This window comes from Hordeum vulgare, chromosome 2H, assembly GCF_904849725.1.
Source record: "Hordeum vulgare subsp. vulgare chromosome 2H, MorexV3_pseudomolecules_assembly, whole genome shotgun sequence".
Lineage (NCBI taxonomy): Eukaryota > Viridiplantae > Streptophyta > Magnoliopsida > Poales > Poaceae > Hordeum > Hordeum vulgare.
Genome location: NC_058519.1, coordinates 550072090 through 550089779, shown reverse-complemented (window position 1 = coordinate 550089779; position 17690 = coordinate 550072090).

The window sequence follows — 17690 nt, the reverse complement described above, 5'->3', positions numbered from 1 at the left end:
TATCGCATTTGCGAGGATGTGCCTGTTGTGGTTGCTAACACCACTATCTTAACAGACTTTGTTATCTTGGATATTCCTGAGGACGATGCCATGGCTGTCATCCTTGCAAGACCCTTTTTAAACACTGCAGGGGCTGTTATAGATTGCAACAAAGGAAATGTCACTTTTCATGTCAATGGTAATGAGCATACGGTGCACTTTCCGAAGAAACGATATTGAGTACATTGCATCAGTGCTATCGAAAAAACTTCATCGATTCTTATTGGGAGCTTTGAATGCCCTATTCCTTGTGTCAAGATGAAGTATGATTTGCTTGTTCGGGAGATACACATCCCCATTGAGGTGACCTAGTGACTATTCGAAAATTCTCCGTTCGCTTTCGCGATTCGAGAAAGTTTTGTCGAGGGGATTTGATCAACCCCATTGACGGATTTCTTTCGATGACCATGAGATGCATGAATCGAGGAGTCCCAAACCTCTGTTTTAAGCTTTCATATTCCGTTGCTTAGAAGAAAAATGATAGGTTTAGTTTAGTTTCCCTGTTTTCTGTCTTAGCTTCCAGTGGAAAAATACCCCAAAAATAAAAGTTCTCCGAATGCTGTGAAAATCTAGTATGATTTTTTCTGGAATATTTGAAAAATACTGGGATAAAGAGTCTGTCTGGGGGCCACACCAGTGGGCCACAAGCCCTAGGGGCGCGGGCACCCCCTGGCCGTGCCACCCAGGCTTGTGGGGGCCCACAGGCACCCCCTCCACTCATTCTTGCTCCCATCTGCTTCTCCCACCTCCAGAAAAAATCGTTTCGCAGCTCAAACCCGTGTTCTTGCTCCTCTTGCTGGGATTTTCGATCTCTTTGCTCAAATCACTATTCTCCGAATTGTTTGGGGAAATTACTCCTTGGTAAGTGACTCCTCCATTGGTCCAATTAGTTTTTGCTCTAGTGCCTTATACTCCGCGTATTTTTGCTGCCTTGGTGACCATGTTCTTGAGCTTTGTATGCCGATTCTAGCTGGTCCCAAGTAGTTTTGATGCGTAATATGGTCTCTAGGCACTTGTGGGAGTAGTTGCTACGAGTTTCGTTGAGCCTTATTCACTTCTCCTTAGAATCACTAAAAATTTCAGAATTTTTCAGAGATAGAAAAGGGAAAAGATGAGGAGGTTCTTGAGAGGCTCGTCAAGCCGTGACCCCAAGGATGATGGGAGTGAGAAGAAGCCCAAGTATCCGGTCCCTCGAGTCACGGAAGTTCGAGTGTGCGAGTGGCCAAGCGACGTGTTCTTACACGCCGCTGGAATTTATGAGGACTTTTATCACCTGGTGGAGAACGCAGGCCTTACCGCCTTCGTTGAAGATAAGTGTTCGCAATACCTCCTCCTCACTAATATCTTTGTACAAAGCTTTCACTTCTATCCGAGGAAGAATCCTCCTATGGTTGAGTTTAAACTTTATGATGTCCCCTAGCGCATGTCACTCCAGGATTTCTGCAATGTTTGCAAATTACCTTACGTTGGGGATATTCATGAACCTCCTCCACGGGACTTGGAAGCTTTCATCGGTACTATTGCTGTAGGAGAGGAGAGAGGAGTGTCTTGCGCTAGAGCTGCTAGCATTCATTTTCCCGTGCTTCGGTACTTCTCATTATTTGTGGGAAATTTGATTTGTCGTGGGAAAGTTGGGTCACTTAGTTCCCCAGATCTTGCGGTCTTGCGCGAAGCCCTTTATAACGATAAAACTTATAGCTTGGGTGCTATAGTAGCTCAACGGTTGAACTTGAACCGTTCTAAAGGTGTTGTCTATGGAGGTATCTATGCTACCTGTCTTGCCAGACACTTTGAGATACCCATCAGACTGGAGGAGGAAGAAGAGATGCTTCTTCCCGAGAGATATCTAGATTACGATAGCATGGTTCGCCATGACTTTCTTGATAGAGATATAGGTGGAAGGATGATTTATAACCTGGTATTTAGTCAGGGCACTCGTGAGACTATTACTTTGCCTGCTCCTTCTTTGTTCAATCTTCATGCAGGCAGGTACACTATTATGCCCTCGGACATCTACGCATATTGGGGCTTGGCCCAACCACAGGTGCCTGTGCCCGAGCCGCCAGTCGAGTACCAGACGCCAGTTTATCAGTGGGAGCCAGAGGAGCTCACATAGCAGTGGCATCCTCAGTCCACTCCGGAGTACCCCGGAGCTGGTTATTTCCCTCCTTGGGAGTAGACCAAGTTAGGCCAAAAGCCTAAGCTTGGGGGAGTACGTATTCTCACCGACTTTACATTTTTGCTTATGCTTTCACTTTGTTAGCCGGTGTTCACACTTTGCCACTGTATCATCCATGCTAGTTTATTTTCTTTTTCTCGTTTTCTTTTCGTGTGTCTATCTAGTTTGAGAAAACCCAAAAATATTTCCCTTTTCTTCTTTTGCTTGTTGGGATCTTTCCCCTGTAGATAGTTTTCTTTTTCTTTGGGTCAAGGTAGAAGATATTGGTTACAATGTTTAGTGGCTCTTGCATGCATACCTGTTTAGCTTTCAAAGAGCCATATTACTTTGTCTTCTCCTTTGTGTTTGCCTGCAGATTCCAGCGTAGTCAAATGCACGAGCACGCTTATTATTGTCCACATCATTCGGTCGTGCAAGTGAAAGGCAATAATGACGATATATGATGAAGTGACTGAGCCTGGAAAAGCTGGTATGAACTCGATCTATTTTGTTTTTGTAAATATGACTAGCTCATCATGCCTGATTCAGCTTTGTTGTGAGAGAAACATGTTTGCAATGACAACTTAGAGATCATAGTTGCTTATGCCATGCTTATTTAGCTAGGAGCTTATAATGGTTTGTCTTTGTTGTCCACATGAATGTTGAGATGACTATGATGTAGTATGATAGGATGGTATCCTCCTTTGAATGTTTCAAGTAGCTTGACTTGGCGCATGTTCACGCATGTAGTTGAAACAAAATCAACATAGCCTCTATGATATTCATGTTCATGGTGATTTATGTCCTACTCATGCTTGCACTCAATATTAGTTAATCTCAATGCATTTTGATGACTGTTGTCGCTCTCTAGTTGGTCGCTTCCCAGTCTTTTGCTAGCCTTCACTTGTACTAAGCGGGAATAATGCTTGTGCATCCACTTCCATAAACCCAAAGTTATGCCATATGAGTCCACCATACCTACCTATGTGCGGTATCTACCTGTCGTTGCATGTGCCATTCTCTAAATCTTCAAGAAATAATCTGTTTTGCATGCCCAAACCGCTCATGTGGTGACAGGGGGCTATTGGTATCTTCTGTTGAAAACAACGTCAGTCCAGGTTAGTTCCATTCAAATCATGCAAATATAGTCCAAATTATAGTTCCATTCAAATCATGCAAATTATAGTCCAAAACAGTAGATACGTTGGAGACGTATCATGTTGCAAGTTCTCCGTGTGGAGAAGCTGGTGCAGATGGTTCTGAGGTTAAGAGTTCTCCGAAATTGTCTTCGGAGAAGACCTGGATTGTCTGGGCTCTCCTTGTTTGCTTATGAGGAGGGATTCGTCCTCCTGGTCCTCGACAGCCAAGGTGTTAGCCTTGGCCATGATGTCATCACCCCTGGCCCTGGTTTCCAGTTTTGGGGGATTCTTTCAAGAGACTACCTCCCCGATATCCTCGATGGCTGGGGGAGGCGTGTTGTGTGACGCGGTCTCGCTTTCCTCCAGGTTGTCCGACAAAGAGTCTCCCTCCAAAATTGGATCGGTGGGGAAATCATGCGGTGGGCTATAATACAGAAAGAAGGCCTAACCGTTAATAACAGGATCTCAATAATACATGATTTTTTGGTTTTCGGATCCATACCTTTGAAAGGGTCCCTCGAAGTACGCTTTCAAAATCCCTGGATTCCTCGTCAGAATTCGGAACATTATCGAACAGGGCCATCGGGGCCCTGCATTGCCTCTTCGGGGTAGAGGGAGCTCGATCTCCCTCGACGTCCTGGGACACCGCTCTCTTCTTTGTGTGGGAGCAACCACTCTCCTCCCCGTTTTCTTCCTCTTATCCCTCGACATGAGAGGGAGCAAGCGTGCCTTTGGACCTCGTGTATGGAGGTCCTTTCGACCGAAGACCCTCTCGGGCCTTTTTCTTCTCCTTCTTCTTTTCTTCCTTCTCATGCGAAGCCATGTATGACTTCTTGACTAGCATGGCTGCCAATAAGGTTGTCCCGTGGTCCTCGAGCAAGGGCGCCAGACAGTTGATCTCCTGGGACTTTTTCAGCCAGATCTATGAATGTGGAGGAAAAGGGAGATAAGAGCCTTGTTAAAAGGGAAAAAATCAAACACATAATAAAATCTCGCTAGTCTAGGAGGTTTATTAATATGGATGCCGATGTCCTCCTCTTCGTCCGACCAAGTCTTCTGCATCTTGAAAAACATAGTGACCAGATCGCCCAGATTGTAAGACCACATCGGAGTAGCCCGATGTTGACACGGGAGGAGGCGGAGATGCAACATGACTTGAACTACATTGGTCAGCTCGATTTTCTTTTCCAGTAGGATGGAGATGCATTTCTTCAATGCCTTCACCTATGCAGCCTCCCCCAATCCATGAACTTCTGTGTCAAGGACACTAGTCGGATGGGAGGACCGAATCTGAATACAAGAGGTGCTCCCCCTTCCGCGTCGCGTGGCTCGGTGATATAGAACCAATCCTTTTGCCATGCCTTGATGGTGTCTATGTAGGTACCTTTTGGCCATTGAACCAGGGGGAGCTTGCTAATCATTTCTCCCCTCAGTCTACCTGCTCGCCATTTACTACTTTCGGCTTGACATTGTGGACTTTCAGCCATAAGCCTAAGTGAGGCTAGACCCGCAAAAAGGCCTCACAAACTACGATGAAGGCCGAGATATGCAAAAATGAATTTGGGGGAGATCATGAAAATCTACCCCGTAATAAAACATTACGCCCCGGACAAAGGGGTCGAGAGGGAAGCAAAGACCCCGAAGAAAATGGAGGGATAAAAACCACCCTCTCGCCTTCTCTAGACGTATGGATGATCTAGCCCTTCTGTGAAGTGTGGTGGACGATGTTTGCTAAAAAATAGCAGGTGCTCTTGAACTCCAGGATGTCCTCCTCAGTGAAACAGGAGACCTCCCACTTGCCTTTCAAGTCCGAGTTGGCCATGGACGAATAGGGAAAGAGGTTCAAGGAGATTGGGGGAAGAGGAGAGCTTGAAGGCTGGAGCTTTGAGGGTTGGGAATGGCAACAGCGATGTGAGATCTAGAATGCGTAAGGAGGATGTGGTGGCGGTTTTCCTTTTATAAGCTACTAAAATACTGATACGTCTGTGTCGTGTCTATAATTTTTGATTATCTCATGCCAATATTCTACAACTTTCATATACTTTTGGCAACTTTTTATACTATTTTTGGGACTAACATATTGATCCAGTGCCCAGTGTCAGTTCCTGTTTGTTGCATGTTTTTTGTTTCACAGAAAACCCATATCAAACAAAGTCCAAACGGGATAAAAACTTAGGGAGATTTTTTTTGGAATATTTGTGAATTTTGGGAAGTGGAATCAACAGAAGGCGGTGGCCGAGGGGCCCACAAGACAGGGGGTGCGCCCTGGGGGTAGTGCACGCCAGGCTGTCTTATGGCCACACCGTAAGGCGGTTCGTGCCCCTCTTTCTCTGCAAGAAAGCTAATATCCAAATAAAAATCGTGTTAAAATTTCATCCCAATCGGAGTTATCGATCTCTGGGAATATAAGAAACGATGAAAGGACAGAATCTGGAAGGCAGAAACAAAAAGAAACAGAGAGAGAGATCCAATCTCGGAGGGGCTCTCGCCCCTACGCCACCATGGAGGCCATGGACCAGAGGGGAAACCTTTCTCCTATCTACGAGGAAGGACAAGGAAGAAGAATAAGGAGGGGGGCTCTCTCCCCCTCTCACCCAATGGCATAGGAACACCACCGGGGCCATCATCGTGACGATGATCTACACCAACAACTCCACCGTCGTCATCACCAACTCCCTCCCCCTCTATGCAGCGGTGTAACACCCCTTCTCCCCGCTGTAATATCTACTTAAACATGGTGCTCAACGCTATATATTATTTCCCAATGATGTATGGCTATCCTATGATGTTCGAGAAAACCCCATTCAATTATATAATGGGAGACACGTTGGATCAACGTGAATACTTTAGGGATTATCGCTTGACTTAAAAAGGGAAACTGTTATGGGATCAAATTCATATGTTGAGATGGTATGTTTGGAATCTATGCTTGAGATATGATATCACTTGTTGCTCTAGGATGAAGGCTAAACACCTTCCCTTTTCATGTTAATTTAATGATAATGAAATCTTGGATTCTTATGCTAATGGTATATATGATTACTGTGATGTGGAACAAATAGAAGAGTTTGTTGCTTTTAAGGGTGCTTATGAAATCGAAGCTTTGTTTGAAAAGTATGAAGATTATGATGATGTTATTTACCGATCTCAAAATTTGGCTATGCTTCGTTATTATTATGCCAATTATGAATATAATGCCCACACTGATTGATTTATTGAGAAAGTCTCCGCTATCCAAGAAGAGACTAATATTTGCAGGAATCTCTGGAAGAAGAAATTGATGACACTGTGAGCTCATTGGATAAAAAAGATGAGGAGGAGAGCGAAGAACAAAAGGAGGAAGAGCGGATTAGCTACCCGTTCCCACCTTCTATTGAGAATAACTCTTCGACTCATACATTGTTTAATTTCCCTTCGTCCTTACCGAAGTATGAATGCTATGATAATTGCTATGATCCCTTGGATTCGTCTGAAATATCCCTTTTTGATGAACTTGATGCTTGCTATGCTTGTGGCCATGATGCCAATATGAATGATGCTTATGGAGATGAACTTGCTATAGTTCCTTATGTTAAACGTGAAATTGTTGCTATTGCACCCACACGTGATAGTCATGTTATCTTTTTGAGTTCTCCGAGCCACACTACATCGGAGAAGTTTGCACTTATTAAGGACTATATAGATGGGTTGACTTTTCCTATTGCATATGATGATTTTAATGAATATAATATCCATGTGCTTGCTGCTCCTACTTGCAATTATTATGAGAGAGGAACTGCATCTTCACCTCTCTATGTTTCTGATACAATCAAATTGCAAGAAACTGTTTATACTATGCATTGGCCTTTACTTTGTGTGCATGGATTGTTCTTTTATGACATGCCGATGCATAGGAAGAGAGTTAGACTTTGTTCTTGCATGATATATGTTACTTTGTGCTCACTACTAAATTACAAATCATTGTTAATTAAAATTGGCTTTGATATACCTTGGGATCCGGGTGGATCAATTACTTGAGCACTTTATGCTTAGCTTAATTGCTTTAAAGAAAGCGCTGCTAGGGAGACAACCCAGAAGTTTTAGAGAGTCATTTTATTCTGTTGTGTGCTTTTATATATTTTAAAAAAACAAAAAAATAAAGAGGGGACCTAAATTTTTTATAAAAAGAAAAGTAAAAGTGAGAGAGACAAGCATTGTTAAAATGGGAGCATGCCTTGAACTTTGTTCATGCCCATGGAAACCTTGTGACTCTTAATTACAGAAACTTTTCAACAAAAATAATTATTCCCTTGTATAAATCCATTATATTATAAAAATAATGTGCCAATATTTTCCTTTAGGATGATTAGATTGCTTGTTTGGTGTGTGCAGTGCAAAAAACAGAAACTTTGGCTGTAGTGCGTGAATTTACCTTTTTTACTCGAATGTCAAAAGTTTCTGAAATTTTTACACCATTAACATTTTTCTAATTCACTGTATTTTAAATAAAGTAAATTTAAGTTTCAGATATAGGTATTCATACTATTTTAAAATATAAACAAAAGAAAAGTAAATATAGAATAGATGAAAACAATGAAAGAAAATGAACTAACTTGCAGGAAACTACTTGGACCGATCCATTAATAGAGATACTGAAGCGAGTCGAGCTTTTGTCTCGCACAAAGCTAAACAAAGCTGCTCCCAACCTTCACATCATTAAAATTTATGACTAAAAACAATAAGGAGGGCTTTAAAAGAAAGGAACACCAACAACCTGACAGGACTGAGAAGTGGATCAATATACTTTAAAATAATTCGTATATGCCTTTTCGCTTTCACCTATTAAAACAAAAAAGGCAACATCTTTCAATTATAAAAGGACCACTAGTTGTTAAAATTTTCTCGATCGCCCCTTACCTCCATCACTAGGTCGACCTATAACGGAACCGCCCCTCCGGCTTTGTTGTCACTGCCGTCAGCCACCCGCACAGCCTCAAGACCCTCAAACTCAATGGCAACAGCTTCTCCGTTGTTGTCCTCGATGACATCGACATTTGCCTGCATCTCAACATCGTCAACTTCATTGATAATGTGTTCGATAACGAGCTCTTGGGCTCCATCAAGCACCTAGCATTAATTGTGTGTGTCTCCGCGTTTGAAACCGGCTCTTTAACGTCGTGCCTGCATGTTGGTGACCTATGAGACTCATGACCACAGATAAGAAGTTTGTTACCACATTTGAACACGACTTTTCTTTTCTTTTTGCGAAAATGATTCTGATATATTATAAAAGTTTAGCAGAAGTACAAAGCACCTAAAACATAATAAAAATCAGATCGGGGTCACTATACCACAAAATAACCACTACTGTCATCCCACCAAAGTCGATTTGACCTTGTTGATGACACTCAGAAAGTCTTCATGCATATGCCCTACGGACCATCGCCCTGGAGACACACTCGCCATTAAAATCTTGAAAAGATTTGAAACACCTGACATCGAAATCTCATCATCACACACGCACAACGAAAGCCCATAAGCCCACCGCCTCAAAGAGACAACAGAAATCTACGCTAGAGCTCCATCGACTACATCCAAATGGACAAAGTAGAGGCTCATTGGAGCCTAGAAGACAAATTTGAAGAATAAATGTCGTCATCCACCCGAGCACTACACTTGTGAGGACTGTAAACACTAACCGTAATTCCTAGCCAAAGCGGAGGCATGCTATTGAGAAAGGGGAGGCAAATCAACGGGCTCGTTGGTGGAGCCTAGAGGAAATAGTTTGCCCTATCTCGAGAGGGAAAGGTGAGGCTCTTGTGCACTTCAGGCTTCCTTTGGTTTGCAGGAATTTCACACGATTTCTATAGGATATGATTCTTGTACGAAAATTTTCTTTAGAGCCTTTGGTTTATAGGAATGGATCCTACATAGGATTGGTTCCTATCCTTTATATTTCAAAGAAAAATATAAATGAGTCTAGACTTAATGAAAAATTCCAATGATGTGAATCAAATGACATCTCTGTTCCTCACAGGATTTGAGATACATGCCATCTCATTACCACAAATTTCTTATTTATATGACAATCCTATCCTATAAACCAAAGTAGCCCTTCACTTGTATGGAACTGAAAAGAAGGAAATACACTAGTAGTGTTCTAAATAGATATGAATCGTGACTTTTCTTTCTTTTGAGGAACACAACAGTTGTACTTTAAAACGAATATAACATGTTTGTTACAAGAATATTTAAAATCCAGGGGGAGGTGCCCAATTAACAAATTTTATCATTGTTAAGCTTCATACACTAGGCAACGCAATCAAAAGTTTGAACTAATGGAAAGAGCAAGGCAATTCACATAGACACTTCAACAATCCATCTCATGTGTGACGCGGGAAGTCAACACGTGAATAAATTTAGAGGTGTGGTTTGAAAGGCCAATATGCGGACACAGAGGGGAGAATAACATTTTCTGAATAAATTGCCAAAGCCAGAACTTGAACTCAAGACCTTAGGCCCTGATACCATGTTAAGCTTCATGCACTAGGCAAGGAAACCAAAAATCTAAACTAATAAAAAGGACTAAACAATACACATATACACTTCAACAACCACTAATCAGGCTAGTTCGTTTGTATCATCGAACGGCCAAATAACCGAGTGATTTTCCTTTGGAGTTCTTGCCTAAGGCCAACTCCACTACACAACCCCAAACAAACATTCGTTTTATCCGGATTTGGTCCGCTGGCGGCAAAACAGATGTCAATGTTCGGTTTTGGCATAAAACATAAAACTTAAAAGAACTTAAAAAAGTAGCCACCGCTACCATTGTCATCTCGGATGCCACCGTCTTCTTCAGGCGCCATCGTTGTCGTCGTCGAGTGAGGTTGATGGACGATGGTGGCTACTAGAGGTGGTCTGGTGGTGCTTGCACCACCTCTTCGCGTGGCGGAGACTAGTCCGGTTTACGTGGCGGCGTGGGCGCCCATGGCTTGACGCCCAACCAGTTCGCCATCTCGCCCAATGTGGAATACAACATCCAGCGCTTCCCCACCAACCGTGGGTTCCACACGGCAATGGGTGGCTCCTCGACGACCTTCTCCCGCACCTCCTCCTTGACGGCCATCTCCAACTCCGGGATGGCGGTGTCCCCGACCGCAGAGGTCCAGCTGCGTCTCGAGGCCCTCCCACCGTCGTTTGTCATTAGAGGTGGTGACGACGGGAGGGGGAGGGGGTGATGACGGGAGGGGGAGGGGGTGACATCGGAGTGAGCCCGCGCACACGCGTGCACCCATGCGCCTGGGGTAGACATGGACGACGCGGGCTCGGAGGACGGCCAACAAAGAAAGATTGTACGTCAACGCCCCAAAGGCGATAGAGCAAATACAAGAGGGGTGAGGGAGGCGAGGAGCGACGACTGCTGAAGGAGGAGCCGACCTCGTGGTCGTGCTTCCCCTTTCCGAGCAGAGGCCACTTCCCCATAGCCGCCAGCGAGAGAAGGAGGAACGGCGGTTAGAGTTTGTTAATGTCAGGACTCGAGGAGGCAGGATGGGAACGAAATGGAAGTGGAAGTGGAAGTGTGGACTGTCATCGAGGGCTTTCACATTAAAAAAAAAGAACCACTTGAATAGGAGACTCGCAGATGAAACCATCCACGCGTGTGCACAAAATTTAAACGGTTGAAGGCAGGTGACCGCCGTCACGGCGCCACATGGATCCGACGCGGACGAAAAGATTCGACACACGCGTCCATTCATTGTCCGTCCACGTCCACATGGGGCCGACGTATGCAGCCCCACGTTGGGCCGGATAATCTATCCGTGATTTGAGGCCTGCTTTGGAGTTGGCCTGATGACATGGATCAAGCTGACCTCGACTCACCTAGTAGCAGACACCAGAGCAACATTTGAAAAGCGAGTTTTCACGATTCCCCAGTTTGGATGCCATGCTATCATGGCGTGGCAGACGCGTGAACTTGGAGACCAGTCGTACCAGATTGTGTCCGAGTCCTCTTCCACTTCGTACAACGTGCAGACGCGTGAACTATTCCTTGTTCTGATAACGGAATCAACTTCTAATTAGACTCGGATTATTGCACCAGCGTATCAAGCGATTTATATATACAGCATGCCTGTTGCTTGGCGAGCTAATTTCCATCACAGAAACCACGCGAGCCGCAAGCCGATCCGCTACGGCGACGCACATGGGGCATCTCAACCCGCTGGCGTGCGTGGGTTTCGCCGGCAACAAGGTCGCCAAGCATCCCAAGGCGGCCGCGAGGAACGCGAAGACGTCGACAAAGCCTGATCCAGTCCCGCCGGTCGCCGCGGACGACGCGTCGGCAGGAAGCCAGGACGCGGACGCCGCGACGTCTTCCGCCGGGCCGAAACGAAGAGGCGAGGCAGGCAAGAGCGGCGGCGTCAACGCGCGCTCGCGCCCGCGCCCGCGTGGTCACCACGGAGAGGCTACGGCGTGGCGTGGCGGTTTCATGCCCTACCGGCCGCTCTACAGCTACGACATCGACCCCGTTGCCAACTCCATGTACTTCTACGGGTCCGTCGGCGGAATCATGTGTTGACCTCGTGAGGCCGTGAATCTGTGATCCTGGACAGACTGGTTGAGTTGGACAAGTCGGGCAGTAGCTAGGGCATAGGACTCCCTCGATGGTTCTAGCAGTTGTTTATTGCTGATAAAGCTAGCCCTTTTTTTGGGGAAGCTCTCTGTTTGTATGTATGTCGCGTCTGAAAATCTGAGTGAATTTTGTAATACACTGCACACGTAATAAATGGCGGCTCGGTTGCCTAATTTTTTTTATCATGTATAAAAAAAATTGATGTGAATTTCAGGTGTGGAAAAACTGAAAGTTGTTTGGCTGAAACAACTGTAAAACTGTAGATTTCATCGTGAATTGTCTGACCCTAGATAATGAGTCATTTTTTTATGAAAAACGTTTCACGCCAGGGGCCGGCTGAAGTTTTGACCGGTGGCACCCGCGCACTATGCTACTAGTAGGCCCACCTCCCATCCCTTATACTCACGTAGTTTTTTTTCAGCCGCTCATTTTGCTTTTCTTCCTCTTAAATTTGCTACAACCGGTGTCCAAATTTGCTACATTTGTCCACTAAAAAAGCTGCATATACGTTTGGTTGCAATCTCAGTTTGTCGATTTTTTTTGCTACAACCGGTTTTTTTTGCTACAACCGTGTTAATTTTTGCTACAACCGGTATCTTTTTTGCTGCAACCATTCACTAAAAAAGTTGCATGCACGTTGGTCAGAGTTGCAATCCGAGTTCACCAGATTGTTTTGCTACAACCCTTATTTTGTTTTGCTACCACGCATTATCAGCTTTGTTTTTTGTTACGACCACGTTGATATTTTTTTTTGCTACAACTATATTTTTGTGGCAACCATGAACGAAAATTGCTGCATCATAGACGAATTTTTTTGCATCGAGAAGTTTGGCTGCATGGAGATCTAACGGTGCGGCCCGCGTACAACTCGCGGAACGGGCAGCTCGCGCGCGGCCGGCCGAACGATTCGGCCGGCGTGCCGACGAAGAGCACTGCCCTTTTTATTATGTGCAACTTGATCGTAAAATTGTGATGTTTACATTTGTAGTAGGCAATTGAACGACCGTTTTGCAAAAAAAAATTATGACTAATATATACGGATTCAACAATTATACTTTCATGTTGCCTACCATAAATAGATATTTATCCCATAATAATATTACAAAAGACATGCATCATAAAATATACATTGTTGTGTACGAGGTGCGAAACTTGAGACCGCTTTCAATATGCGCCATTTCTGCTTGAGCACTCCAAAAGCACGCTCAACGACATTGCGAAGAGAGGAATGTGAAAAGTTGAACAACTCATATTTCCTTGAGGTGGACGGTGACGACGAAGTCGAAATTCTGGTAGATGGTACATACTCCCTTTAAAAGGAGCAAGATGGCCTATTCGGTTTGCATATCCAGAGTCTACAAGATAGTATTTCCCTAAAAACATAAATTTAAATCACGTAGTGTGTGTCGCACATAATAATATAATGAATGATGACATGAGTTTTGATGTTATACCTTTGGGAGGTACAGGAAACGAAAAGAAGTGTGCTATTGCATGATTTAGGACCCTTGAATCATGTGCACAACCCGGCCAACCCGTAACCACAAAGGTAAACCTCATGTCAAAGTCACATATTGCAAGCACATTCTGTGATGTAAAACCATGCCGACATCTATGGTTAACCGCGTCATCTGGTGGCACTGTCACTGGCTCGTGTGATCCATCTATGGCACCAATAGAGCCTTTGAAATGAGGCCAAAAACGTTATTCTCTAATCTTTTCATGCTCATTGCTAAATGTAGGATCGCTTGGTTTGATGATATCTTTCGCCAACTTGCGCAAACATAACAAAACTTCCTTAAACTTTGTGTGAACTGTCCAAAGTGAGAGTACAAAACGGTTTTCTGCTTGAGCAAATGCTTGAGGGCCTCCAACAATCCATAAGAACATGGCCAATGACTCGATTGAGACATTAATAGTTGATGTCAAACCATATGTAGAAACAAGCAAATCATGAAGTGCCATGAAAACTTCTCGATTCATACGAAACATTTTATAGAAGTATCCGGGCCGACCATAACACTCCATGACCCATTCTAGTCTAGTTTGTTTGGCATCTCTGTATGTTTTGGTCAAGTACCGCTGAACATAGAGGTTACCTAGGAAAATCAAACCTGATGTGCAAGTTCAGCAAGAAGATTCAGTCCCTCTTGTCCCTTTCCGGTCACTTCTTCCTTTCTACCATCCATCTACACAAGAACGTAATAATGTTAACACATTCATCATCAACAATATAGAAAACTATTTGGCACAATATTTGGCACAACATAAGCAAATATGATTGATATAAGCAAATAAGGTTCTACAACATAAGGAAATATGGTTCACAGCATAATAATGTTTTACATTGGAAGCAAATGTAGGTGTACAACATAAGCAAATATGTTCACAACACGCGCTTCAACATCTCCTCATGCTCCCTCTCCAGAAAATAAAACCTCTCTTCATTTGTTTCAAGAACATTGAAGATTTCCCTAAACTGAGGCTTCACTATAAGAGTGAGGGTTGTGTGCATGAGAGCAGTTTTTTCTTTCATGCCACAATCTTTCACCAACTTCATGACCTCTGAAATGGTAGGGACAAGGTTGGTTGGAGGAGGAGCTGATGGTGCTGGAACACTAGAGGTTATCTTGTCCACTCCACTTTCTATCTTATCGCATGTCTGCTTGTACAATCATAAGAAAGGACTCTTGTCTTCCTTCTCCTCATTTTTTATTGAAGGTTGCTTGCGCTTCTTGCTTGTTTTTGGTTTCCTCAAAGATGCCAACTTCATTTCTTCACTATCATCGGGTTTCTCCAAAATAGCCGCATTATCATCACTTGATTCATCGGAGGATATATCTCCAGCACAAGAAGCACTAACCCATGTGACATACACTTTGTCAAATATGACGTGTAAATCTTCAAGGTGCTTCGGACCCTGTCGTTTGAACTTCAAATGATTGCATTTCTTTCCCGTCTTCTCTTGGCATCTCTGAAAATGAATGTACAAATGAGATACTGAAATCATTTAAAAGCATACCAAATTTAAAAGTTGCTACACTTATCGCAACATGTTCATCCCACCATTCTTGAGGGCAAACAACGGTTCTCTTTGCATCATCCCATCCAAGCTCGGTAGCTTCACTTTTCGACTCCACGAAAAACACAGTCATTTTTTATTGCATCCCATTTATTCTTGAATTTATCCTTGGGATATTTCTTTCCCATTCTTGCTTCCTATTTCTCGATAACATTATTCCAACCCTTCTTAGTAAAATAATCCAAGGGCCTATTCCCATTTTCAACCTCTTCTTTGAATATATCTATGAGTTTCTTCAGACATGCATCATCCCAGACCTCTTTATCAGTCATTCTTCAATCAAGTAAAATCAAATTCAATTGAGGAGCATAGCACAATCACATAACAATATGTATCAAGTAATGATATCAAATGTACAGGGTCTGAATGATAGCAATATGCATCAAGTAATGATATAAAATGTACACAATCTTCTATCTTGTGCAAATATGAATATTACACAGGATCTGCAAGGTCTGAATGTATCAAGTAATACAAATGTGAACATTAACAGCAACAATTGTCCTCTATCTTCTGCAAATCTGAATATTACACATGATGGCTGAAAATCTGAATGTTAACATGGGACGAGGGAGAAAGGGGGTGGGGGAGGAGGAGGGAGAAGGAAGGAGGCCGGTGCACTTGGTGGTGGGGGTGAAGGAGGGCCGGTCTCCAGCTGAATCTGGGCCGTCGGCCGATCGACCCTGGATGACAGGGGATGGGGATGGGGATGGGCGGCCCTTGTGAGGGAGTTGGGGGCGGGTGGGGGTGAGGAGGGGGAGGAGGGAGGAGGAAGGGGGCCGGACGGAGCCGGGTACGCTAGCCAGCCGGCGGTGCTCCAGCAAGCCGGACAGAGACAGACGAACGGGAGGAGGGAGGACAAAGGGGTGGAGGGAGGAGGAACTACCTTGTTGGTGACTGCCAAGCGGTCGTGGCGGACGGCCTGGTCGGTGGCGGCTGGGCAGGAACCCTAGCCTGCGTGACTCGAGCGATGGAAGGGGACGAGCGAGCAAGCTCGGGCTGGTTGGCGAGGGAATATATGTGTATCATTTTCACTAGGGAGTGGCATGGTGGGTAAATACATCAGAACTGCTAGGGGACATACAAAATTGGTTGGTTTAGAAGTTGGAGAAGTTGGGGTAGACCGGCTGTGAAAATTGCACTAGCAAAAGTTACAGCTTATGGAGAAGGTGCTTCTCAGTCAACCCCCTTTGTTTCAGATTCTAGCTTTTTTACTAAGAAGTTGGAAGCTGAAGTCCAACCAAACACAACCTTAGACATATACAACAGTGTGGCCGGCCGCAACGCTTTATTCAAGGCCGTGCTCATTGCAATCACTACAAGGAATATGCTAGTACACGACATTATTTTTTCGTCACTACATCGTCACGGTTTTTCATTTACGACGATTGCACGACGAAAAACCAAGCGTCGAAAACGGAGCGTCAGAAATGAACAGCAACGACGTTTTGGTCAAAATCGTCGTAACTTTACGACGATTCTTGGATTGTCGTAACCTTTACGACGATCCTAAATCATCGCTGACAATCAAACCCAGTCCTACGTAGCAGTCCTACGTGGCAAAATTACGACGAAATCAAAACGGCATGGCTGAAATCAGCCCAACCCATTTCAATTGATCACATGGGCTCGTTTTATTTTTTTGGGCTATTCTTATTGGGCTTCTTTTGGGCCTTGGCCTATTTTCAACCACTTTAGTTTTTTTTCGAATTTTTTTTATCATTCTAATTTGGACACTCGCATTTTAGTGCCCAAATACATTTGGTCCAATTTCAGTTTTGGCCTTTTTTTCATTTTTGAATTCAACAACTATTTGTTCCGGAACTTGGTTTCATTTCTATTTGTTGGGCCTTTTCAACCCAATTATTTGTCCAGTATTAAATCCAATACTATTTCACATTCAAATCAAGAAAACTCCAAGTCGAATTAAAATCATCCATCATATAACATCACAAAATACATATCCGAGGTTTACATAACATAATAAGTCATCTCATGAATACATTTTTACACAAGAATAGTACAATGGACTTCATTCCGCTTTCCCATGAGGCATGCTTGAGATGTGACAACTTGTCATCCTATAAGAACATTACACTGCACATGAATCAATCAAAAGGAACTATCAAAAATATTACAAATAAAAAAATTTGTATTCATCCTTAAGATGATGTCAAAAATCCTGAGATATAAATGCTGGAGTATAATTAGTCCAACCTAAACAGGTCACAGAAGCTGAAAATAAAACTTCAAACTATCTAAGATTGTTCCAAGAAATGTGTTCCCCGCATCTGATAACTCAAAAGCATCAAGTTACGTAGTACAGATTATATCATCAGTGAATAATTGAAATGAAATAATTTTCCGGGCTAACAACAGGAAATAAAGCAGTTAATTGTAAAACCAAGACAGTGAGAATGGGCCGTAGGTGACGTACAAGTCCATGCATCTGTAGTAGTTAAGCCCTCCTGTAAACCATGTCTTCTCAAATTTGTCTGCGTAGAATAGGAGGAGCTGGTTTGCGCATTCCAAAGACCGTCTTAAACTTATGACTCATGTCATATACAGAAAATTCAGCTTCAGCGACTCCGGGCTCCTGCATGCATAATTCAGTAATGCATATGAACGACTGTTTCGACAAACCAAATCTGAAGCGAT